This window comes from Cuculus canorus, chromosome 3 (genome assembly GCF_017976375.1).
Source record: "Cuculus canorus isolate bCucCan1 chromosome 3, bCucCan1.pri, whole genome shotgun sequence".
Taxonomy (NCBI): Eukaryota; Metazoa; Chordata; class Aves; order Cuculiformes; family Cuculidae; genus Cuculus; species Cuculus canorus.
Window position 1 is genome coordinate 17061168 of NC_071403.1, and position 26095 is coordinate 17087262.

Here is a 26095-nt window from a genome sequence, read left to right on the forward strand (position 1 = left end):
ACAGTACTTTTATTGAGCTGTCATTTGATTTCTTTGGATTTGCAAATACTACTCCAAATCTGACCCGAAGCATGTAAGGTTGAGAACCTGAAAATAAGAACACAGCTAATGACCACTGGAAAATACTTTCAAGTAACTCGCCAAGTATCAGCTGGTTTTCCTGTAGCAATGGCTCATGTGTCTGTGTCTGAAATGCAGTATTTAGTTGGTTTAACAATTAGGAACATTTTCATTGTCATACTTTCTCATACAATGTGAGGAATTGTATAGCTCGTCTTTGCTGTGAATTTTTACATTCCCTAAATGCTGGACTTAGTACCCATCAAGAAAAATGGTATCTGAAGAAAATATTACATGTAATCACACGTGATCTGTACACGCAAGTTGACTAAATTAAGGTTCATTGGACAATTTAATAATTGTGGATGCTTCCTGCCTTTTTAGTGCTTGTGTTTCTAACTGTCTCGCTTAATGTGTATTTTGCATGTATGGACTCCACAGTTCTGATTCTTGCAGGTCTGTAAGCAGAAGTTGTTGTCATTTGCTTGCTCAGATAGATGAAAACAAGGTGCACAAATCCCAGTGACTTCTCCAGCTGTTTGCCAACAGCAGAGGAATACTGATGTACTTCTTAGTTTCTTCTAGGCAGAACTTGCTCTAGTGGTTGTTACAGATTTTGCCCCATCGCCACTTGTCCCTTCCCATTTTTCTTCCCTCCGAACCCCGGATGATATCCTTTCTGCACTGGTTTTCTCCTGCTCTTTCTTGGCTCTACATCTGTTAATCTTTTATAGTGTCTCTAAGCTTAGTTCTTCAATCTACACTCTAGAAGGATGGCCACGGCTGTCTTTTTCCTCCATGAACCTTTGTTGCCAAAGGATCTTCATCAGCAGAAAAGCTGAGGAAGTATGAGCTGGAGGAGCAGACATTGAGGTGGATGGAATGATGGCTGAACAACTGGGCTGGGAGGGTGGGGATCAGCGTACAATGTCTGACTGGAGGTAGGTGACTCGTGGTGCACCCCAGGGGTGAATACTGTGTCTGGACCTCTTCAACACCTTCATTAATAATCGGGATGAGGGGGCAATGGGGACCCTCAGCAAGTTTGCAGGTGATACAAGACTGGGAGGAGCAGCTGATACACCAAAGGGTTGTGCTGGCGTTGAAAGGGACTTCAATAGGCTGGAGAAACAGGCTCACAGGAATCCTCAAAGGGAAGGGCAAAGCCCAGCCCTTGGTAAGAAACAACCCCAGGCACCAGGACAGGCTGGAGACCAAGTGGCTGGAAAGCAGCTCTGCAGAAAAGGACGTGGGGGTCCTGGTGGACACCATTTGCAGCAATGTGCCCTTGCTGCAAAGAAAGCGAGTCGTATCCTGGGCTGCACTGGGAAGAGTCACCAGCACATTGAGGGAAGTTCCTCTGTACGCAGCATTGGTGAGGCTGTACCTCAAATCCTTTTCCAGGTCTGGGCTCCCCAGTACGAGAGAGACAAGGTTATACTGGACAGAGTTCAGCAAAGGGCCACAAAGATGATTAAGGGACTGGAGCATCTCTCTTACGAGGAAAGGCTGAGTGTCAGCACTGTTCAGCCTGGAGAAGAGAGGGCTCAGGCTGGATCTTATTAATGTGTATAAATACCTGGAAGGATGACAAAAAGAAGATGGAGCCAGGCTCTTCTCAGTGGTGCCCAGTCACAGGGCCAGAGACAATGGGCACAAACTGAAATATGGGAGGTTCCTTCTAAAGGCCAGGATACACTTTTTTACTATAAGGTTAACTCAGCATTGGCACCTGTTGCCCAGAAAGGCTGTGGAATTTCCATCCTTGGAGATATTCAAAAGCCATCTGGACATGGTGCTGAGCAACTGGCTCTAGATGGCCCTGCTTGAGCAGGGGGAAGTTGGACCAGGTGACCTCTAGAGGTCACTTCAACCTCAACCATTCTGTGATTCTGTGAGCTTGCTCTCAGTTCCTGTACTTGGTGTGACAAACCTGGTAGGTGCAAGGTGGCTGCGAAGGAAATCCTGGGCAGAGGAAGGACTGCAGTTATAGATGCACTGTTCTGGTGCACTAATCAGAAGGTGATACTCATCAGAAGTTCACAGCTTGGCTAAATCTCATCATAGAATCATAGAATGGGGTGGGTTGGAAGGGACCTTAAAGGTCATCCAGCTCCAACTCCCCTGCCATGGCCAGGGACATGTCCCACTAGGCCAGGCTGCCCAAGGCCCCATCCCACCTGGTCTTGAACACCTCCAGGGATGGGGCAGTCACAACTCCTCTGGGCAACCTGTGCCAGTGCCTCACCACTCTCATAGTGAACAATTTTTTCCTTACAACTAGTCTAAATCTACCTTCTTTCGGTTTAAAGCCATTACCTCTTGTCCTATCACTACATGCCCTTGTAAAAAGTTCCCCTTCAGGTACTGGAAGGGTGCAATTAGGTCTCCCTGAGGACTTTTCTCCTTCAGGCTGAACAATCTCAACTCTCTCAGCCTGTCTTTAAAGAGAGGTGCTCTAGTCTTCTTATCATCTTTGTAGCCCTCCTCTGGACTCACATCAACAGTTCCATCTCCTTCTTATGTTGAGGATTCCAGAACTGGACACAATACTCCATGTGGGGTCTCACAAGAGCAGAGTATAGGGGCAGAGTCTCCTCCCTCACCCTGCTGGCCACGATTCTTTTGATGCAGCCCAGGACACAGCTGGCTTTCTGAGCTGTAAGCACACATTGTCAGCTCATATGGAGCTTCTCATCCACCAACACACTCCAGTCCTTCTCAGGACTGCTTTCAATCCACTGATTGTGTTGCAAGACTAATGGCAAAAAGCACATCTCTGGCATACAAGACAAACTGCTTGCCAAATTTAAATCTATACTAGAAGTCTAGAGGAAATTTTCTTGCAGAGCTTAATTATTGTCACTGTTTTTATAACATTGTGGGCAGAACTATATTAGCTAGCATTCAATTCAAAGCAAATAGCTAATGTGGAAAATTTTAACCCATGCGGCTGCAAGTTAGTAAAGCTATTATAAGCAACTGAAAGCAAAGCTCAGCCATTTTTTATACCTGCTATTTATATAAAATGATTTGGATATTCTTTCTGATCAGCAGAGCGATCTTTCAATTAATAGCTTTAAAAATTAATAGGCAACTTCAGAAGTGACATAACTACTGTCATCAGGAATCAGTGACTTTACTTTTAGACCAGAGATATGACTGCTTCCCCAGAACAGCTGCAGCTTACAAGCTACTGTTCTTTTAAGTAGACCCTGTTAATTATATTTAACCTTTATGATTTATGGATTATCGCTGCTTTTTCCTCCTATGACATTCAGTTTGTGTCCTACATAGTCTGCCGCAATACCAAACTTTGTTCATAGTCCTCCCATTTTTCAGCCAGTTACACTATATTATGGTGATCATCAGCCTGTTTATATAGTCAGAAATATCCTGAGCTCAGGGAAGTGGAGGAAATATCTTTTGATTCCAAACTTATTTTTACTTACAAAGACCATCGTCATCTGTCTGAGAAGCTGAGAGCTGCGTCAGCATTCTGAATCCGTAAGGTCTGATTATTTATGCCAAAAAAATTCCCTCTTACTAGCATTTGCATTTAATGTCCATACTTGAGAAGTCATTCTGCATCTGTTTCAGATATGTGGTTTCACAAACTTAACTAATGGTCTGTGTCTAGTCTTTCCCACCTGGGTCCCATTACTGGAACTGTCTGTGAACAGATAAGTTATCCAGATTATTAGCAGATTCAGTAACTAAGTCAGAACCAGACAGTTTGGCACTCCTTGGGCCAAATAAGCATGCCAGGAGAGAATGTCACTCTGCAGTGTGTATTTAACATCTCAGTGAGGATTGCCTTATCTTGTACCAAGAGTCCTACCACGAGAGGTTGAAGAGCTGGTGGTGGAGTTTATGTGTAAATGTTTATGTTTATGTTGGGTGTGAAACCCAACTCAAGGGCTGTTCACCTGCACGAAAGAATTCAGAGTGAGGTTTGAGGTAGTCCAGCTGGTACCTGTATGGGGAGGCAAGTCTAGTCTGTCCATGCTTTCAGTAGCATTTGAGCGCATGTGTAACTGCATTCTAAAGGAAGAGATGGAGATGCCGAAACAACATGCTGCTTCAGCAGCCTGCTTTTCTGGCAAAGTATTATTCTTCTGTCTGGACATACTCTTAGTCATATGGTTTAGGTTTAGGTAGTCCTGCAAGAAGCAGGGAGTTGGACTCGGTGATCCTTAAGGGTCCCTTCCAACTTGAGATTCTCTGTGATGGCTTTACGCAACAATGGTCCTCAGGCAAGTTTGCTGAGTGGTTTGCCCAGATGGATATCAAGGACAGGATCTACATCTTTGAGAGTGGGTTTATTCAACTAGCAATGTAAATTAAAGTCTGTTCTGCATAGTTACCCCACAATGATATGTGAGGGCTAGACAGGAGAGAGGCGCCTGCAAGGGCTTTACTGAATTTCATCCTTATCTTAGCAGCGTTAGCTATCTTCATTTTCAGCCTAGCAGCATGTTCCTCACGCTGCCTTCTAATTGAGACTGTACATTTTTTTCTTGCTTCTTTCATCAATGTGAACTGTAGCAGAGCCACACCTGGACCCTCTTATTCTGTAAATTAGATCACTGCTAAACCTGCTTTGGTCCCTGCCCAAAGGTGTGTTAGAATTTCAAGTGGATCACTCGCTCGTCTTCAATATTTCTTTCTCAAGACTGGCTCAAAAGCTAAAGCTAAAACTGCCTAAAATGAAACATCTGAACTACCTGGAATATAAGAAAAGTCCACACGGTATGTTTCACAGGATGCAATCATTTGGGAACATGCTGGATGAGCAGTGGCCTTTACAGAAAGATTTAAAAATTAATTAATATCCTCACAAAACTTACTAAAAAAAGTCACTGCTTCCCTGTGAGGTGTAAGAAGCTATCAGTACTGTGATCATACTGAAGTTCATTTAACTTCAGGTAAGCAGCCTCTGCTCCGTGAAGGAAGAACAGCTCTATGCCTGACATCTATGTTACCTATTAACCGCAGGCTACTTTTGGTTTTCAAATGAGCCTGCAGTTATTTTGTCAACAATTGGGTGTTCATCATCAAAAAAGAAATCCATGCAGGTGATCACAGAGGAGAAGAAAAAGAAGAAAAAAAAGGCAAAATTAAAAAAAAAAAAAAAAAAAGGTGGTAGTTGTTATAATGTGTTATCTGCATGGCTCTTACTGGTTTCTTGTTCCCATCCCACAGCTCCTCCCTGCCCTCCAGATGAATCTCTAAACCAGTGGGGCCCATTCTACTTTTAATATGCGTAAGAATGAGCCCGGGATATCTTTGTCAGAGAGAAGCTTCAGCAAAAACAAAAGCAAATCCTTTCCCCAGAGATTTGGGATGTGTTGCAACAGGAACAGAATCCATCTGTCCTCAAATACTAGGATGACTCCAGTATCTTCCAGTAACTCTGAGCTACTGCAATCTCATTTTCCTGTCCTTGCCATTTGGGTTTATAGAGGAATCTGTTCCCAAAAGTGAAATGAAAAGCAATGGACCTCAGAAGGACTATGAGTTGAAAAGTTGGGAATTCCTCTTACCTCCTTCCATGATATTATTTATGCAAGTCTACTTCTCTGGATCTACCCACAATTCAAAATAATCTATTTCCTTAATTGAATTATCCTTTAAAGAGAGGAAACAGAAAAATGAGGCCAGTCGAGAAGGTCTACCCCCAGCCAAAGAAGCAAAGCTTCAGAAACTGGTCACACATATCTAGGAGTAGAAATACAAACCCATCAACCTTCCTTAACTAACATGTTGTCTGATAAGGCAAAAGAAGAAACTAATTACCAATTGAAATGAAACATTTAAATAGGAGCTGTTGCCTTAAAACATAGTGTCTATCTTTGTTGTAACTGGAACAAAGCAGTTGGAATACAGAAGGCCTGTGGAAAAGTCCGAATACTAAAAAAAAAAAAATCAGGTGTAGTAAAAATAGGGGTTAATATAACATCTACTGGGAAGAAAAAGTGAAAAAAATGATAATTTCATAGCTGTCAAAATCAGAGAATTATGTATGTGCACATAATGTTAAGTGAAAGGGAACAGATAAAATAAGACTTAGACACCAATTTCCAGGAAATAATTTACATGGTAAGGAAGCGAATGGCTCTTATCAGAGGAAACCTTCTTGGAAAGAAACCAAAGTTTGATTCTGAAAGGAACATCATCTTGGAGCTGGTAAGCACACTCCTGATGAAAATCCAACCAAATTTTCTTTTCTTTTCTCTGAACATAAGCTGCTAAATCTTGAATCAGCCAGAAATATTCTTTTCAAACATATGCAGAAGCTATTCTTTACCCAGACATTAAGAGATAAATTGTGCTGGCAGGACTATGTTGGCAGATACAGTAGCTACACTGGGAAACTCTGCATGAGTAAATCTAAAATGCTTTTAATACCATTGAGTTTAGTTTTATATTTTTCAGAGATCAATTGAAAAACTATGAAATAATTTTAGGGAGCATCAAGGCACTAAATCAAAATACTTAACAGCTGGGAAACTCCAAGAGCTGATGCTGACAAGCTGTGAGGTATTTTAACACGACCACATTGCACAGATACAGGGTAATTACATCACATTCATATATATTTTTATATATGCCAACAAAGCAATGCAAAGTAAATGAACTTCTGGCCCCATTAAGTCATTGACTGTGATTTAAGTCAGCACCCATGGACGTTTTTACAGGCGGAACTTTACTCATTACATGTGATGTGTCAAACAGCTGTAGCTATGTATAATCCATGGGGAAACCCAGCTACTACTGACATGAATTAAACACAAGCATTCCATCTGAAGAGATGCATATGGTAAAGGCTTGTAGCCAACGTCAAACCTGATTTTTATATTTAATTTTTCATAACAAAATGTGGGGAGAGTAACTTTATGCTCACAGTACTAACCACATGAGAAAAACCTTCACATGAGTGAAATTTCTAGCCATGCAAGTGTGAGAGCCTTTACCTTTCTGTATTTATATTCAATGGTCTAAATTTTGATCAACTGAATTATACATATGAAATCACTTCCACAGAACTTTAAATAGCCAGGACATTGTAGAGTATTCTTTGAAATGAAAGCAGTCATAATTTCCTCCCAGGGTTTTCTGAGAAGTCACCTGGGGTCCTTTACCTTCCAAACTACAGATCATGAGCTCTGATAAAACACAGTGGCTCATACAATTAACATGCTTTTTAAAAATATGTGGCAACTTAAACGACAGCAACTGTTTACTATAATTTGTAACAACCAGGGTTAATATTAAAATATTCAATTATAATATCTGGGTGAACAAAGGCACCTTGGACATCTGGAATATCATCAGTTCTCTGCAGCAGGGCTACAGCAGAGGCACGTCTGCATGTTGACAGTCCTGTTAAAATGTCATGCTGCCTTGTCTTGGTGATCTTTCTGCCTTTGATATGCTCAGAGGATTCCTGGTAGGCTGTCCAGAAAACTGAGTTTTAAGATGGTGCTAGTATATATCAATATTTCTTATTCGTGATATTTCATGTTTGTCACAACAGACTCTCGTGGTCAGAGAATGATATGTGGTACAGCGTGAACCTGCCCCTGCGTGAAAGCTACGTCGACAAACTTCCCCTGTGTGTTGCAACTGCAAACGGATTCTCCTGTGCTGCTGTCACACTGAGGTGAAGAGGAACAGGGTGATGTGAAAGGCACTCTGCCCTCTCTCATGGCCTTGAACTGTGTTGGCCCCTTACACAGCTATGAAGTGCAAACTGGTTGGCATCTCCAGCCTAGCCATGTTGTTCATGGTGTTCTCAAAAGTCTTGGTTAGACTGAAATTACAGAGGTCGATCTCACTTGCCTAAAAATAAATTGGAACTGCTTCTTGCCTGCATCCTTATATACAGACAACAGGTACAGTAAAAGACATTTTGCCTCGTTTTCTCTCTCATCTATATACACCTTCCCCCACCCCTGGCTTAAGCTGGAGTTCTTGTACTCAGATTTTACTTGTGTGTGAGTTTTCCTGTATTTTCCCAAAAGACTTACAAAACAGATGCTGCTGGGTCTTGCATTATTTTTAGATTTCCCAGGGAGAAAAATGGGGAGAGAGAGCATAGAGACACGCCCCTCCTCATGACCGAGTGGCACGTCAGAGGGTAAAATAGTGCTCAGCACAGCTTGGCTTCTCCAGCACCATGGAACTGACTGGCTTGTCTACACTGAAAATATGTTGTTGACATTCCCCAACATTTTATCCTGTTTTGCTAACGGGGTTGGGGATGGGGGGGTGTTATCCAGTCAGCAAATCTACATTTTCATTTAGTTGTCCAGTCATTTTTTTTCCCCCAGATAATAATTATCCTTATTGGTCTTTTACAAATAAAAGTAAGGCTGAACATACAAAGTACTGCCCTGAAACGCAGCGCCAAAGGCAAACTCCCATTCTGTAGAAGCTGTACAGTATTGTGATTTGTTCAAATTGTTAAGCATTCCTAAATGACATCAAAGAAAAATGTAACTGTCAAATTCACCTTGTCACTTTGCAGGCATGTTGAACATTTTAAAAACCAAAACAAGTTCATAGCGCATTTCATGAGTTGTAGGAATGTTAATCTGGACATAGGATTTAACTCCACCCGTGCTCTGCCCAGGATGCAGGATTACTCAGGCGCTTTGTGTACTCCCATTTGCCTTTCCACGTGTACATCCACAGTGATCCTTGACAGAACCTTTTCCCTAGAGATCCCCCCCGGGGTTTCTTTTTCTCCCTTAAAAGAGGCCAAAGCATTGTTATGACTATTGTATCTACAAGATATGGCTGGAAGAAAACATTTCATTTAAATTATTTATTAGCTAGCGGCTGTACTCACAATGTCCCTGGTGTTGTGCAAATACTCATAAAGGATGCAGTGAAGCATGTTGTGCCTAAAAAAAGGTAGTTGGGGCTGCAAGATTACGGAAAGCAGGAGACATCCTTGAAGTATGAACTGGTTTGTTTCCCTCTGTCAGTAAAATACACAAGAATTTTATGGAAAAGAGGCTTTGTGTGTATGGTCAGGGTCATTGTGCCATTCATGAAGTATTGCATGAAGAGAAACAAAGTGTTTACAGGAAAGCTGACAAACCAGCTGGCAATGCTAGGAATGAATGCTCATAAAACCAAGGGATGGGGAGGTGACAAAAACTCCAGCACGGCTAGTCAGGGAGGGGTGGCTGGAGGTGCTGTTGGTGGTGTGACACCGCAGCTGAGCATGATGCAATGCCAGCCTGTCAGGCCACTCTCCCCAGCCACACCAGCACACCAGCCTGAGGGATGAACATCTAGATGTAGGCAGGTGCCAGGAAAATCCCATGGAGCTGCCAAGGAACACCACTTGTTACGGATCTCCACCTGGACGTTGAGCCGTTCACCACTACTCTCTGAATGCGACCATCCAACTAATTCCTCATCCACCAAACAGTCCACCCATCAAATCCATACTTATCCAATTTAGAGAGAAGGATGTTGTAGGGGACTGTGTCAAAGAAGGAAAGGATGAGAGAGAATGGCCTCAAGCTGTGCGAGGGGAGGTTCATAGAATCATAGAATAGTTTGGGTTGGAAGGGACCTTACAGCCCATCCAGTTCCAACCCCCCTGCCTTGGGCAGGGACATCCCACTAGATCAGGCTGCACAAAGCCCCATCCAACCTGGCCTTGAACACCTCCAGGGATGGGGCAGCCACAGCTTCCCTGGGCAACCTGTGCCAGTGCCTCACCATCCTCAGCGTGAAGAAATTCTTCCTTATGTCTAGTGTAAATCTTCCCCTCTCCAGTTTATACACGTTCCCCTTTGTCCTATTACCACAAGTCTTTGTAAACAGCCCCTCTCCACCTTTCCTGTGGCCCCTTCAGGTACTGGAAAGTCACTATAAGGTCTCCTCTGAGCCTTCTCTTCTCCAGGCTGAACAAACCCCAACTGTCTCAGCCTGTCCTCGTAGGGAAGGTGCTCCAGCCCTCTGATCGTCTTTGTAGCCCTCCTCTGGACCTGTTCCAACAGTTCCATATCCTTCTTAAGTCGAGGATTCCAGAACTGGACACAGTGCTCCAGATGAGGTCTCACAAGAGAGGAATAGAGGGGCAGAATCCCGTCCCTGGCCCTGCTGGCCACGCTGCTTTCGATGCAGCCCAGGACACGGTTGGCCTCTGGGCTGCAAGCACACACTGCCGGCTCGTGTCGAGCTCCTCATCGACCATCACCCCAAGTCCTTCTCTGCAGGGCCGCTCTCAATCACATCATCTCCCATCGTGTACTAAAAATGGGGTATTTAAAGACGTGTAGAGGTATTTAAATAGGTGCTCAGGGATGTGCTTCAGTAGCGGACAGGCATGGTTGGGCTGCATGATTCTCGAAGGTGTTTTCCAGCCTATGACTGTATGAAGCCCAAGACAGATCACCCCCCTGCTCTGAAAAGTCCCTGGGTTGGTGGGGCAGCACTTTCCCTCAGCGCTCTCCCCCCGTGTGCTGAGCACCGCTGCGGGACCCCCGCGCCCCGCAGCCCCCCGGTCCCGCACCCCGCCGCCCAGACCCCCCCGGCCCCGCTGACGCCCCGCCCCGTGCCCCGCCCTCAGTGACGCGCGGCGCGGCGGACGCGGGGCAGGGCCGGGGCCGCTGGGCTCGGCCGCCGCCGGCAGGTGAGGACGCGGCGCAGCAGGCCCGGGCCGCCCCGCAGGTGACACGGGGGGCGGCTGCCCCTTTGGGGGATCCTGCTGCTTTGGGGGCTCCTGTTTCTGCTGGGCTCTTGCTTCTGCTGCCGGGGCTCCTTCTCTGGGGATCCTGCGTCTGCGTGGGCTCCTGCTGCTTCTTTCTTTGGGGGCTCCTTCTTCTACTGGGGCGGCTTCTTTGGGGGCTCCTGCTTTGGGAGCTCCTGCATCTGCGGGGGCTCCTGCTTTGGGGGCTCCTTCTACAGGAGCTGCATCTGCTGGGGCTCCTTCTGCTGCTTTGGAGGCTCTTTTTTTTTACAGGGGCTGCTGCTTTGAGGGGCTCCTGCTTTGGGGGCTCCTGCATCTACGGGGCTCCCTCTGCTGCGGGGGTTCCTGCTTTAGGAGCTCCTTATTCTCCAGGGGCTGCTGCTTTGGGAGCTGCTTCTGCTACTGCGGCTCCTGCTTCTTTTGGGGGCTCCTGCTGCTGCGGGGGTTCCTGATTTGGGAGCTCCTTCTGCAGGAGCTGCTGCTTTGGGGGCTCCTGCACCTACCGAGGCTCTTGCTTCTGCTGCTGGGGCCCCTGCTTTGGGGGCTACTGCGGGGGTTCCTGTTCGGGAGGTCCTGCATCTGCAGAGGCTCCTTCTGCTGCTCGGGCTCCTATTTCGGGGGCTCCTGCTTCTGCTGCTTTGGGGGCTGCTGCTTCTACTGGGGCTCCTTCTTCTACGGGGGCTGCTGCTTTGGGAGATCCTGCATCTGCGGGGGCTCCTGCTGCTGCTGGGGCTCCTGCTTTGGGAGCTCCTTCTTCTACAGGGGCTGCATCTGCGGGAGCTCCTGCTGCTTTGGAGGCTGCTGCTTCTTCTTTGGGGGCTCCCCCTGCAGGGGCTGGGGCTGCTGGGGCTGGTGCCGCGGGGCGCGGCGCGAGCGCCCGCACGGTCCCCATCGCCGCGGTCCGAAGGGCTTCTCCTTCACTTCCTTAAACGAGCCGTCATGGGAATGTCTCTGCTTTCATGAACTCTCATGGGAATTTCTTTCCTGTTGCGTTGTTTGTGGTTTGTTTGGCTTTTTTTCCGGCATCACCCTCTGTAAAACGCCATCTCTCTTAAGTTAGAGCTGAGCTCCCCTTCTCGTTTTAAAAACACTTCTGTGCACCTAGCGTTGTCCGTGCCTTGGAAAAGACAATTTTTTTATGCAGCTTTGACCCGTCGAACATGGTGTGACTGGTAGTGCAATTGAAAAACATCTTGTTTTGGAGTTATCTCTCATCTAAGTTCTTTCTCTGGCTGGGTTTTTGGTAGCGCATCGCACATTTAGCTCTCCAGAAAGTGGTACCCAGTTCTGGTAAATTTACTGGATTAATTTACTGCATTAATTTACTGGATAGGAGAATCTAAAAAGGTTCATCCTTTTAATGGGTCATCACTTGGATACACCTTGCGACGCAGCGTGTTTATTGTTGATGCTTGCCTGATACTTGGCCCTCAAATTTCTGACTAGTATCCTAATGCCAGCAGAGGCTCGTGAGATTAGGACAGCTAAATTAATAGATTACAGGTTGCATAAAAGGATGGTTGTTACCTGTTATTTCCTCCTGATACTGCTGATTGTCAGCCCTTTTTTACAAAGGTGGAGAGTTAGTAGTGTGTTGTGACTTGTGTCCCGTCTTGTTCTCGGAAGGAAAAGACCTTTGAGGCGATCTAATTTCCGGCAACTTGGTTGGTATCACTGGGCTGTGGAGTGGCCTATGAACTGGATTCATAGCCGTCTGAGTACAAAGGTTGGTCACCCAGCTGAGCCTTCCTTCTGTTGCAGACGTGACAAATTAACAGGGTAGAGATGAACTCGTGAGTTTAATGTTATCTGCAGTTTTTCTTTTCAAGAAGGAGGGAGGGGAACACAGGAAAAGAAGCCTAGTTAACAATGGCAGTGATTTAATGATTAAAATTATTCTTGCACAAATTTAAAATGATTAGGAAATGTCTTATTGCAGTATTTGTTTAAATTGCATTAAACTGCACTAATGCGCAAGTTAACAATGAAGTGTACAGTTTATAAAACAACTGCAAAAGCAAGATCCAAGTATTGTTGATGTGGGAGAGTAAAGATCGAAACTGCCTGAGCACAAGCTAGAAATTTCTGTGATGTTTTTATTACGGTAGAAATTAGGATTTAACTTGACTGTATTTTTACTGGATGTGTTTTTAATGTGTATAAGTTAATAACCTACTTTGTGATGGTGCAGTTATGGTGTACTGTGAAGCTATAAAGCCAGCAGCGTGAACGAAAACAGGCAGTAAAGTTTGCTGTGAGGCTTAATAGCGTTCTGAATTAAAAGTGTCGGTATTAGCTTGCAGATATTGTAAATTGAACTGATTTCCCCACCTTCCATTTTTCTAGCCTGAGTGGGCATTTATGTGTGATATGCACTAAGTACTGTGTCCTTCGGGATCACCATGCGCCTTTGTTTTGGTACTGGGTCAGTATTTTGACCCATTGATCATAAAGTTCTCATAAACAGGGTGAAATAGTGCTTCCTGGTCTGCAGGATTGAAGAAGGCTTTGTGGCCCAATCTGACCTTAGTGTTCTCTTGGTATTGAGTAATGCTGGTTTGAGGAAAGCTTTGAGGTTTTAGAAATTTTGATGAGTTATGTGGCAAAGTTGAGTGGGGACTAACTCAATAAAATCGATGTTTTATTGTCACTTTCAGTACAAAATGTGGAAGTGTGAGATTAAGCTGGAAGGTTCCAAATGAACAAAAGAGGTGCTTTTCGGTTTTGACCCAGTGTGTGGTTAGTTAAGCTTTGGAAATCCTTTCTGAAATGTATGGATATTGAAAGTTTACAGGGGCTTAGAAAGCAGCCATACAAATTAATGGAAGAAAAATCCACTAAGGCTGACTTGTACAGACTACTTGCTGTAGCTCAGGGAGTTGCTGAGGTGCACGTGGAGCCTGGGAGAATGTTCTGGGAGAATACTGTCAAGTACTCAACGAAGTTTCATATTAATTTCAGGCATTGACTACTGAAGGCAGAATGCAGGAGACAGCATGCCTGCCATCTGACCCAGAAGGGCTGCTCTTAGGAAAAGCAATATTTGTTCATCTGGAGTGTTTGAGAACAGCTGAGCCAAAGGCCTAGAGATAGCAAGTCTGGGTGATTATTCTCAGAGAGTGATTAGGAGTCACCATCAAACTGGAAAATCGGCTTAAGTAGTGCTGGGAGCCGTTCTGGCACCTTAGTCTTTGGTGTTGTCATCAATGTCTTTGATCAACAGAATTAGCAAAAAGTCTGAAGGAGACCAGGTAGGTGTTTCAGGCCTTACTTTTGGTGATCTGTTTTGGAGGACAAGAGTTTTTTTAATATATTTGATGGCTGTATCAAGTACAAGATGCTGTTTTCAGGAGATCCCATGGTGCAGATAGGTAAAGTCAACTTGGCAGCAGTGCCATGGAAGCAGAACTGAGGATTATGGGGGATCTCTATAAGCAGTTGGATGAAGTACTGTTGAAGTTTTTTAATTTAACTTTTCATGCTAGCGAAGCTAAGTTAACAGAATAATGTGTTCGATTTTGGCCACAGACCTCTAAGGAAGATAAATCCAAATGTCTCAGTTTGGCAGAAATGGTCATCAAGGCTTGGAAAGAATTTGGAAAGCACCATTTGCAGACACCTTCTATGTTTGGAAAGTGTGTGCTAGAAAAGCTCAGTTTCAGCAGAAAGAGGATGAGAAGAGGTGACAAGAAGACACTACAGTCTTAAAATTAGAAAAGTGGTCTATATGCTTCTGTCAGAAACTGTATTGAAAAAGATGAAACTACTTTGTACCAAAGATTCAATGTAGTTCTTAAAACCTGTTGTGCTTTGGGGAAAAGTGGAAGAAGCTGAGGTTGTGCAATCTCCTTTTTTGCAAAGGTGTTTGAAAGTCAAATAGGACTTATGTTAAGGATATATTAAAGACTTACCTCACGACTCTTTTACTTGTTCTCACACTGGGGTGGAACGTGATGTATTCTTCAGGCTCTGTCTGTATTCTGGCCTGAGTTTATGTGGAAAGAGTAATTTTAGTGCTCAAAATAAATGCAGTTTCTGTGATAAAGACCTAGAACCTTTTGGTTATTGCTGATGTTACAACTTAATGTGTTTGGTTTTAAAGTACTATAGTGTTGAGGCAAGCTATTGCACGAGGCAAGCACAGTGTTGTGGTTTAGAAGCACAGCCTATAATCCCACAGGAAATGTAGGTATAGGATCGTACTGTGATTTAAACCAGGAAAATCAGAGGGATAAAATCTGAGGTATTCATCATCTACTTCACTATACATTGTACGTGGCTTCATAATTGGTGTCCAAATGTTATGGCATCTTCTCTTCTGAAGCAGTTTTAAAGAACTGTCAGCCTATTTTAAAATGAAGAAATCAGACTTGTTAAGTAGCATATGTTTCTTTAGGTACTGTATTTAGGTTTTTACTTGGCTGTTTATTGGTGACGGAAACTTATGTTTTTGAAGTATTGATAGACCCCAAAATAATATAAAGAACAAATAGAAAAAATATAATTTTTGAACTGAAGTCTGTGGGTGAAACTTTTTTTTTTTTGGCCAAAATACCAGTTTTGCAAAGCTAACTGCAAAGTATGAACAGCCGTCATGCTTTTTCCTAAGATTTTGATGACAAGAAAAAGAAAGGTAACTCTATGGACTCTTTAATCTCTTGCAGAATAACTTCTGTAAGTAATGACCATATGTAGTTAATAATATGTATTTTATTGGCAAGAGCATGCTAATTCTTTCTTTAAGTGAGTGACTGTCTTGGAATACTGATTAAAAATATTGATGTAGCCAAAGTGAGTTCTTGCTTTCTCTTTCGTTGAACAGAATGCAGAAACGGAGCAGAAGGTGTTGGGGCTGGGGACAGCTGTTTCAGTTCCGTCCTGCTGCGGTGCTGTGTGCTGCAGCTTGAAGGCAAAGCTGATTGCTGCCTGTGACAACTTAACATGGCCTTGTGAAGGTAGCTGGGGAGCCTCTGCAGCACACTAACTTTCTGCCATTGAAAGTGGAGTGATTTTCACCTAGGCAGCATTTACCCTGCAGACACAGTGCTGGCTGCAGCTCCTTCGGACATGCTGGAGCTCCATGAGCTAAATTGCAGCTACTTCAGTAGCATGGCATGCACAAACTCTTGGTTAGCATGGGTTGGCTGCCATCTGTGCTGCCGTGGCTACGCTGCAGGTCATACCTGGGGTTTACGTGATTCCTGAAGCACTCTGTCAAGCCAGGAGTCTTTCCTCATCACCTGAATGCTTCTCCTCACTCTGCAAGTGGGTGGATAGAGGGTAGTTTCTGCTTGCTCCAGGGAATGAGAGTTGGATGGGATATCTGGAGTTAAACCTCACTTCTCGTATGTGCAGCTCACAGTGCTGTTGATGCTATGCTCACCAGATCTCTGAGTGGTAAAAGCAGAGTGTGACCAGTCTCCAAACTGGAATCCAGCCCTGGCAGTGCCAAATGGGGGTGTCAGGAAGGCTACTAGAGCTGGAGTGGCCACATCCGTATGTGCATTTTTCAGTGTTTGGTCTGCTCTCAGAAAAATTGATAAATTCACAGAGTCTTCAGCTGCAAGTCTTGAGTGAACATTGAATTTGTAAATGCTCAACAAAAGGTCTTTTTTAACATAAAAGAAAACTCTGCTTTTTTTTTTTTTTATCTTTCCCCAAGCAGCATGCCTTGAGAGACCTCGCTGAATTAATTTTACAAAGGTAGTTAAACAATTACGTTGTGTATCATTTAGGTAGTGGATAATTGTTTTGTGAACAAATTTTTCTTTGTAATTAACAAGATTTAGCAGACTGGTTTGTAATTCGGGAAAAAAAGGAGAAGCAGGAAATGTAACAAGGTCAGTGGTTCACAAAAATCTCTCTGATACCAGCAAGTTCTCTGGCTATAGTGACAGCAGCAACGTTCTGAATTACATCTTACTGTTTGTGTAGATCTTTCAGGAGCTGATGTTTTGTAAGTATTGTTATATTTCTTATTTTGAGCAAGTCCAGCTTGTGATTTATATGGTCCAGAATGCTGTCCCTCTCATCTGCTGTGCTCTCTTTATTGCCATGACACTCAGCAAGGTTTTGGCCATCTTGGCATTGTTCTTAGTGCTCTGAATCTAAAGCAACCTAACTAGGCGGCGATACTGCAACAGTCATGTTCCGGAAGAAGCTACCCATGTCCTTCTCCAGCCCTCTAACCTGACACATGAAGGGGGCTGTGCCTGCGGTGGGGTGAGGACACCCCCATCTGAGTTCCCATCCATGCTTCGTTCTTTCCTGCTTTATTTGAAGCGAAGCCCATCAAACCTGCTCTGTAGTGGTGGAGGTGATAGCAATAAAAATCTTCCCTTAAATCCTCTATGGCAAAGGCTGGGTATTTTGCTGCGTCTTCCTTTTCCTCAGCTGCATGAGTGTTGTGTGCACGCATGCTGAACCCGCCCTTCACTGTGCTCTGCTTGTTTGAGGGGAGGCACTGGAGAGTTATGGGAGAAGGATGTTCTGTAGCTGCACAGCCAGTTCCAAGTTTAATGGTGTGCAGTAACCTCCTGTGCTGTTGGCTCTGTTTACTTGCTGCAGCATTTCCAGGACAAAGATAAAAGCATTCAGAAATCAAGAGACTAACCAGTATTTTTAATACTGGTATTAAAACCAGTATTAACCAGTATTTTCAATTTTAGCAATTCTCTAATTTTTGCATTTTTATGACTGTTTGGGCTGATGTAATGCCTGCTGATCCCCTAGAAGGTGAAAAACTTCACAGAGCTTTGATCCACTTTCTGCTTCCTTCCCCGAAGTGCCGATGGTCACTGGGCTCTTCCACACCTCAGTGGAAGTTGCTGGCTCTGCAGAAAGCAACAAACCCCACGGCCTTTCTCTTCTCCATAACCCTGTGGCAGAGGGCCATTCTACGTTTGAGCTCTTATGCAAAGGGGAGCAAGAGCATGTAGCGAGGAACGGGAAGGAGGGGAGGCCAATGAGGGGGTTACTGCTCTCCAGATGGTAAGCTGTTACCCATTCAGCTCACTTGTCCTCTCTTGTGAAGTTGCAGCATTTTTTGCAGTTGCTTCAAACCATCTAACCTTCATTGCCTCTACCAAAAGGTACATGAATGCCTGCAGGATCCCTGTTGCAGAGAGAAACGTGGACATGAAGAGTGCACTTAGAGAATTTCAGAGTCTCGACAGTAGGGCCGGAAAGGATTTTAAAAGATCGTGGTTTTCAGAGGGCCCTAAGATAATGTTGATTTTTATTACTGTGTAAAGATAAGAACATTTGGCTCTAGTGCATGTGGTCATTTGGGGAGTGGGGAGGAATTTCTTTTGGTTTTTTTTTTTTTTTTTAAATTGTTGGCCCAGTTTCTTTACAAAGATAGGGAAACTAATGAGAGAAATCTCTGTCTTATTTTATAGACTCATTCTAATAAGTTGTAATTTTTGCACTGTTTGCTAATGGCTTTAAAGCTATTACTGTGTTCATGCAACAAGCCTTTTTTGCAGAAACTCAGGTACCTGAATGGCGCTCTGCAGCATATTCTGTGGCGTGTTTATACTGTAGTGCAAGGAGGGCCGTGAATGCTACAGGATGCATTTTTCTTCTTCTCTTGTACTTATTAGCTTGCCTTTCCATGAGCATGCTACCAGGCCCATTTTTTCTTCCTCTCTTAGTTTTTCTCCAAAAATAGCCCTGCCAGCTGTGTATTCATTTGTTGAAATATGTGTGCATGTTGCTTCATCACTTTATTGTCCTTACTTGCTCTTTGCTGGGATAAAGCTGTTTCTCAGAGACTTCAGTGTTTTTTAATAGATTTCAGTAACTGATCTTCTTGTGGCTGCGGTTAGAGTATTGCTTTCCATTTCAAAGTTCTTAGGAGACAGGAGAGAAATGGGCCTGTCTGTCATAGTTGTCTTCAATGGGAACTGTTGGGAACAAAGCATTTAACTGCAAGTGTACAGAAGAAACATGTTTCAGAGGTGGTGTGATGATCTTCGTCTTTAATTGTCATGCCATTAGAATACTCTTGCATCTTCTGAAGCATCTGAAGTTAGTTGTGGTCAGACACTCAGTCACAGATTATACAGACCTTGAGGTAGTGTTTGGTTCACTACATGAATGTCATATGCTAAGATATTTTTTCTTTGGGTGTTCAGAGATGTGTTATGGGCTTTTGAAAAAATATTTTAACACTTTAGTATTTTCTTAGTTTATTTATACAAGAAAAAATTCTGAGCTTTGATTAGAGGAGGGATGCTTTTTTACTATTTGAATATGATACAAAATGTATTTGAATCTGAAACAAATTTTAGATCTTGTTTTCTGTTTTGCTTTGAAGTTGTACATCCTTTCAAAGATTATTTCTGACCTAGGGAGATGAATCTTAGATGTGAAGTTTCTTAGCCTGTTATTGTGCTGTACAAGTCATGTCTTGCACAAAAGGTCAACACCCACAGAACACGTTATTTGCAATGCAGTAAGTAGCTGCTATTATTTGGGCCGTAACAGTGTTTCCTAATGTAAATGAAAGTACATTTTTTCAATGCTTGGGCATCTGATCCTACAGGTATTTCTGTGTTACATGCTAAATTATAACTATATATATTCAACACCAAAGCAGCAATGATTAATATAAATAATATGTTGACTATATAGTCTTATAAATTACTCTTTCAATTTAAATTCTTTCAGATTTCCCCATTTTTCATACGTAAAGATTTTTTAAGATTATATTAGAGTTCTTTTAGCTTGGAACCAAAAGTACTTTTTTTTAAAATAAGTGTTAAGAGTTCAGGTTCTTTATTTCTGTTGATATGGAGTTGTGTGTCTGTCCATGGAGGAGTCAGACTAGCAGGGGTTTTAGGATATTAACCTGATTTGTAGACTTTTTTGGAAATTGTCCTGTGCAGCTTCTCTTACAAACCTTTCTGTTACGGTCCCAGAACACTCACTGAGCTCTGTGCGAGGAGAATTCTTCTTGTCCCTTTAAAAAAAAAAATGCAGTTTTATTATTTCCTGATTTTTATTTTTTTTTTAAATTTTAACTGAAAAATGGGGAATTCATGTGCGTAATAAGTACCGACTGCTTGAGTGCATCAGATGGAAGTGGAAATTTGTGTAGTTTCAAAGAAACCGGCTATTTGAGATGAGTTGTTTTCTGTATTAATCCTGGTTTCTTTATGAATCCCCGTGGGAGGGAAGAGGGGTGGACAAAGGCCGCTTTGTCCTGCTGGCATGTTTGCTCAGTTACTCTGCTGCTTTAGCCAGGGGAAGGAGATAGAAGCAGGGGAGAGAGAAACTAGTAGGAGGAAGAGGAGTAGTTTGAGGTGAGCTCCTTCTTGAGGAACACATCAAGGCTGAAGGACGATGCTAAGGTGAGAAGGGCCGAAGAGCCTAGGGGACCAGAGTGACCCCAGGAAATTTAAGAGGGAACATTTGAAGATTGTAGTGGAAGCAAAATGCTGTTTTGACTGCTTGCGGGCAAAACAGGTTAGCATCAGGGGTTGTCCTTCCTGCTGTGCCTGGGCCGCACTCTAAAGCTGTGTTTTCTTCCTCAATTGAAAGATGCTGTCTGATCCCCGTACATACCCAGGCACTGACCCTGGGTGTGCCTGCCGGGGCTGTAAGAAGATCACGAAGCCTCACAATTTGGGCAAAGTATTTCACCCCAAGACAGATAAAGGTTTTGGAGTGACATCTGAAAGTGTGCTGAGGTATGGTTAGTTGTAATTACTGAAAGCTAATAGGCTCATATTTTCCTACGATTTGGCGTGTTCTCTCTAGCAGCTTCCCTTATTTCCATCGGTTGTCTTGTTGGAAACAGCCAAGGAGTTTGGAGAGGGTTCAGATAAGACAGGAGCCTTCTTAAAAGGATCTGCTGCTTCCTCCACTGTACATACCCTATGGAGAAATGTTATCGGGCAAGATACAACTGTCTCTCAGGATCGTGGGACTTCGTTTCCTTTAGTTTGATCAGCTGTTCCATTTTAAATTCATGGCCTAGCTTTGTGATGAACATTTGATAGGCGGGCAAACACCCAAAACTAACCGGTAGTCTGCAGTCTGACAATGAGGTAAGCACATCATTGTGATAAATGTAGGGTTTTTTTTGAAGTATGTAACTTTACTTTTTTTCAGGCCTTTGTTTAAGGAAAGGCTGTGTACCGATCACACCTGAAGATATAGGAGAATCAAGTTGAATATGAAATAGTAGCCACATCTGCAAGAAAAACAATTTTATGTTGTAAGGAATTAGCCTAGTGATATTAGCAAGCATTTGAACAGAGTTTGGTGGTCGATGTGTGGGGCTGTTTATTTTTGAAGCTCATGTCTCAGCAGTCTACAAGTTACTACTGCTGAAAAAGAAGAGTGTGTTTTTCCTTTTTTTTCTGCCACATCACCCTTTCCCTTAAGCATTCCTTGCAAATGTTTGGACTATGCTGAACTTTTAATATAAGCTAAAACCTTGTGCTAGTACCTAGGGAAGTTAGAAAAACTAAAGCATCTTCTGTGTTATTGTACCTCTGTCAAGGTCTTCACATGTCTTTCAATACCAACAAAAAGAAAATGTGCGAAAAGAGTGGAGGTTTTTCTTAAAGATCTTCCTTTAACTGAGGGAGGATTTCCCGTTTTTTCAGGTACCAGGGCTCTCCTCCGAGCACCCCCACCCAGCTTGGTGTGGAGCTTGGGTGCTTCAGGCTAGTCGTAGTTCAGGATGCAGACCTTGATTTGGTGATAGCTGATAACTTTGATACCTCTTTGCACTGTCAAGTGTAATAGCAATCAAATTTTGACCCAGATGCATGTGATAGCGTTCATTTGGAGTTCACCAGAGCATAAACATAATGAATACTCCAGTATATATTGTTAACATGTCACCTGGATTGGCTTCCTGCATTGCAGTGTGTCTTGCACATTGTTCATCTTCCTGGATCGCTCTAGGATCCAGGCTGCAGTGGAGATGTGATCTGGATCGTTGATGCTTCAAGGGCAGGTATTTGAGGGCAACTTCACAACGTGGCTCCCTCTGAATCAGAATGTTTTTTCTGCATCAGCTGCTGCCCTGTGTAAAAGTTATTCCCAGGACATCTGCCTTTTTTTTTTTTTTTTTTTTTTCTTTTACTTTACTACTTCCAGGATTTCCTGCCTTTTGTGTTTCACAACTTGCTGGAAATGAGAAGGATTTGCATGGCGTCAGTCCTACAAATGAGCATGCAGCTTCGCATGCTCTTCATGGGCTGTGTATACCAAGATAGATTGCAAATGGAGTTTGTACAATAGAGCAAGTAAAACTGGCTGCATCAGTATGGTTTTCTGAGGATGAAAGAGATGCTGGTTTTTGTTTTACTTAGCAACCAGCCTTGGTGTCTAGTGAACAGGGTAGTGGAGAGACACAGGGCAGAACATCTCATGGAAGCAGAATTTAAGGATTGGAAAGGGAAGTTTAATAAAAAATCATGTTTCTCTGCTCTGCCTTCCCTTGTTGAGGATGACCAGGGTCATACCAGCAAGCGCTGGATTGGGGATGACTGTAATGACTTGGAAGCTGCCAACGTATAGTTACCCCTCTCATCAGCTTGAGGTTGGGAGAGTGATGCAGAGGAGACATTTGCTGTGGGGAACACTCCTCCCATGGCAGACTTTGCTCATGTGTGCCCAGCACAGTCTTGGAAGCCCTGCAGTGGGAATTGTTTTCTCTCCGTCCTAATCATTAGCAAGAAGAAGTATATTTTGTTGTTGTAGACTATTGTGGATTGCTGCTGTGCTGGGGACTCTTTTGGCTAAGAGTGTGGTCCTTGCACCAGATGATATTGAACTGGTTTTGTTCTGGGTCAGCAGAAGCACCTCGTCACCATGCAAAGAGCATCCTAGCAAAGAAGCCCCTATGCCTATCTGCCTCAAACTTGTGTGAATTCACTAGATTCCTATACCAAAGCAGCAGTCTGTCTTCCTGTTTTGGGAAAAGTGGAAGCTGGGGGAATATTGCTGCATTGAGATGAAGATCTGCTTTACAAACTACTTTCAGCTGCAGGTTAATATGTAGGGGGAGGCAGTTTAGAGTAGTATGGCTTGAGAATGGGAATGAGTCCTAGAGGAAGGAAGTTGCTAATGGTGATGCTGTCCACGCTAGTGTAGTCAGAGGCAGCCGCACGATGTAGGGAAAGCACAGTGGCTTTGTTGAGCTGTGGTCAGGCTGAATGAAGGAGGCTGAGAAGATGTGGTTCATCTTCCAGGCAGAGTCGCTGGGCAGCTGGGCTCAGAGGCACAGCAAGGTCCAGAACCAGCTCAGCAACCCTGGCAGGATGGGGAGCTCCTTCCCCAAAATCAAAAGCAGTCAAGAGCATTTCAAGGAGTTTGTTTTACCTGGAATAGAGTCAGCTGTGATTTTCTAAGACTGCCACTTTCTGTTGCCATACTTTCTCTTAAGTATTTTCACTGATCCTGCCGTTTATGTTTGTTTTCACTTGCTGATAGCTGATGGTTTCGACAATAAATGTTTCTCTAGGGATCGAAGAGAAACTTTACAGTTTCTCACTAAAGAAGCAAAAAAAAAAAAAAGGCCTTTTGAGGCTGGGAAAAGGAGTAAATGATGCGATGCCTAGAGAAAGAGGAGAAACTGAGTGTCAAGGATTAAAATCACTCAGTACAGTCAAGGCTTATTTTTTATTGCACTTCTATGATAGAAGGGCAGGCCAGGTGGAAAAAGTAGTCCTCTGGCCTATATGTCCCTTCCCATATATTTTTTCAGCATAAAACTCATTCAAGAAACCTGCAGTAGTAAATTGTTACAGGAAGACTGCCAGAGTGACTAGAGCATTCCTGGGTGGCTCAGGATTCATCTCTGAAGCCACACCTGGTATATTTAGGATTTCCTGTGCTGTTATTACAGAAGAGGCTCTGTATACATTTCCAGAATGATGTCAAAAGCTTCTGTATCAGAGAAGGGTCATCAAACAGCACAGGCTGCTGGATGAGTGAAGAAATTAGTTAAATTACAGCATCCAATGAAAGTTGAATGAGTTTTATAGAACAGAAGCTGGAAAAAAATACTTTTTGGATAACCTTTGAAATATACTTGTGCTTCCCTGTTGTGTCCTTAAACTTGAATGTCAGCAAATGCAGCTCACTTGTCACTGTAAAAAATAAATAAATATCTTAACAGACCAGACACCAGTGGTATTTTTCTTTTAGCAAAATTAGGTTTGTGTCTTTTACACGTCATAACACTGGGAGGCTGACCAGCATGGCTCACTCTTGCCTGTGAAAGGAGTGTGGGAAATAGCTGTTGCTGGTTATGCAGGTATTTGAGAAGTATTTGATTTATTTCTTGTTTTCCTCTCTTATTCCCAAGTTATTGGAGTTACTCAAGCAGTATTTATGTTTTCTAAGTTTGTCGGGGTAAATCATTATAGCTAGTAAGTTCTTTTCATTAGTCACCCAAACAAAGCAGAACGTCTGGAAGATGTGAATTTCCTTTTAAGAGAGCATTGATACCAAAATGTAATGTTAGGTTGATGGTTAATATGATTATTATTAATATTAATTTTTCTTTCTGTGTAGTAAGATAGCATCATTGGCTTCTTTTGGTTTTGGAGGATACTGTAGTAAAAATGTACTACAGGTTTAAATACAGTCTTCTGAATTATAGTTGAATGCTCATTTTAAATATCCTCTGTTTATTAATAGAAATAATAAGACAATTATTCAGACCTCATGATTTTCAGTCAATAAAAGGAAACACGTATGTCCCTGTAATTGAAGACAGGTATGCTGTTGTAAAGGGTGGAACATAAGTCTCGGTAAAGAGAGGTGGAGTCTCCAATAACGTGGCGTGGCAAGGCAAGGGTACTGATTCATCTGTCAGTGCATTTTGGAAAATGGGTCACAGAATCACAGAATCACAGAATCACAAGGTTGGAAAGGACCCATTGGATCATCGAGTCCAACCATTCCTAACTCTCCCTAAACCATGTCCCTAAGTACTTCATCCACCCGTTCCTTAAACACCTCCAGGGAAGGCGACTCGACCACCTCCCTGGGCAGCCTCTGCCAGTACCCAATGACTCTTACTGTGAAGAATTTTTTTCTGATATCCAACCTGAACCTCCCCTGACGGAACTTCAGGCCATTCCCTCTAGTCCTGTCCCCTGTCACTCGGGAGAAGAGGCCAACTCCCTCCTCTCCACAACCTCCTTTCAGGTAGTTGTAGAGAGTAATAAGGTCTCCCCTCAGCCTCCTCTTCTCCAGGCTAAAAGGGTCCGTAAGTTGCTTGTTTTGTTTTCTTTTTTTTTTTAATTCTTTTAGTTCAGTGGCTGGTTGTGAGTTGTCAGTTGGGCTGCTTTGTACTGTGCTCCTATGCTCTTACTATTTTTGAACTCCATTATTCTTGAATTCTTGCCTCAAGACTGAATGTAGGTCTCTAGAAGGTGACTGAACCTTGTGTGTTTATTGTCTGTCTGTCTCAACATTAAACAAAGGAATTGGGCTTTTCTGGTTCCTGAGGAAGTGCCTGACTTGAATTAACCCTCTAAGTTCTTCATTGTAGTGAGGTTTATCTCTGTTCTACCCATAATTCTTTCTTCTATGCTGTTTTCTGATACTTTTCTAAGGTGACATTAGAAGATCTCTAATCATGTGATTAGACAAATATACTTAACAAGCTTTTAGTTTTCTAGATCCCATGAATAATTCAAAACAAAACCCTTGTTCTGAGGAAGATTTTTCTTTCAGAAAGGAAATATAAGAAATCTATGAGGAGTTTAGTATTAACCCTCCCTGTTCCTCCAAGAGGTGCTTAGGTCCTACCACAGTATGAAGAAATATTCATTATGAAAGCACATTTGAAATATTTCTGTTCACAAGGAGGAATTTGAATTGGTCATATCTGAATTCTGTGTAGAATTTCCTGATCACTATAATTGAAGCTCCTATAGAGCTCAAATTTTGGATGAATTTACAATTAAGATGTATGGACTGTAAAAAACGTGGAAGATGGGAAGTGCTGAAGACCTCCAGACTGGAGTCCCAGCTAGAGTGCTTGAGTGAACTTGAATTGGAACACTGTGGACCAAAAGTCCAGAAAGCTGAAGAAGATGCTTTTGTAAAACCCTAAGCAAGGGAGTCAGAGGGCTATCTTCTCGTGGGTCCGTTGACTCTAAGTTTCACAAGATCCCACAGACTCTTACAGTAGCAGCACAGCCTCTTCTACATCTTTGATCAATAGATTCGGTTTAGGATTGTATTTTTCGTCCTAGTTGCACGTTAATTTTCCTGCCCAAAAAAAAAAAAAATCAGGGACTGTTTTGTCTTTTACTGTTTGGCAGTCAGCAGTGAGGG

At 43.1% G+C, this 26095-nt stretch overlaps 1 protein-coding gene across 2 annotated transcripts in view; it reads left to right on the plus strand.

Moving 5' to 3' along the window:
- The first annotated feature begins 10646 nt into the window (after nucleotides 1–10646).
- Nucleotides 10647–26095, plus strand: part of MYO6 (myosin VI) — a 114935-nt gene continuing 99486 nt past the window's right edge. Inside the window, exon 1 of one of the 2 annotated variants that reach the window (XM_054061161.1) lies at nucleotides 10647–10720. The gene's annotated coding sequence lies outside the window, so the exon portion shown is untranslated. Of the gene's footprint in view, nucleotides 10759–26095 lie in introns of both variants that reach the window. The other variant, XM_054061160.1, reaches the window with a different exon arrangement.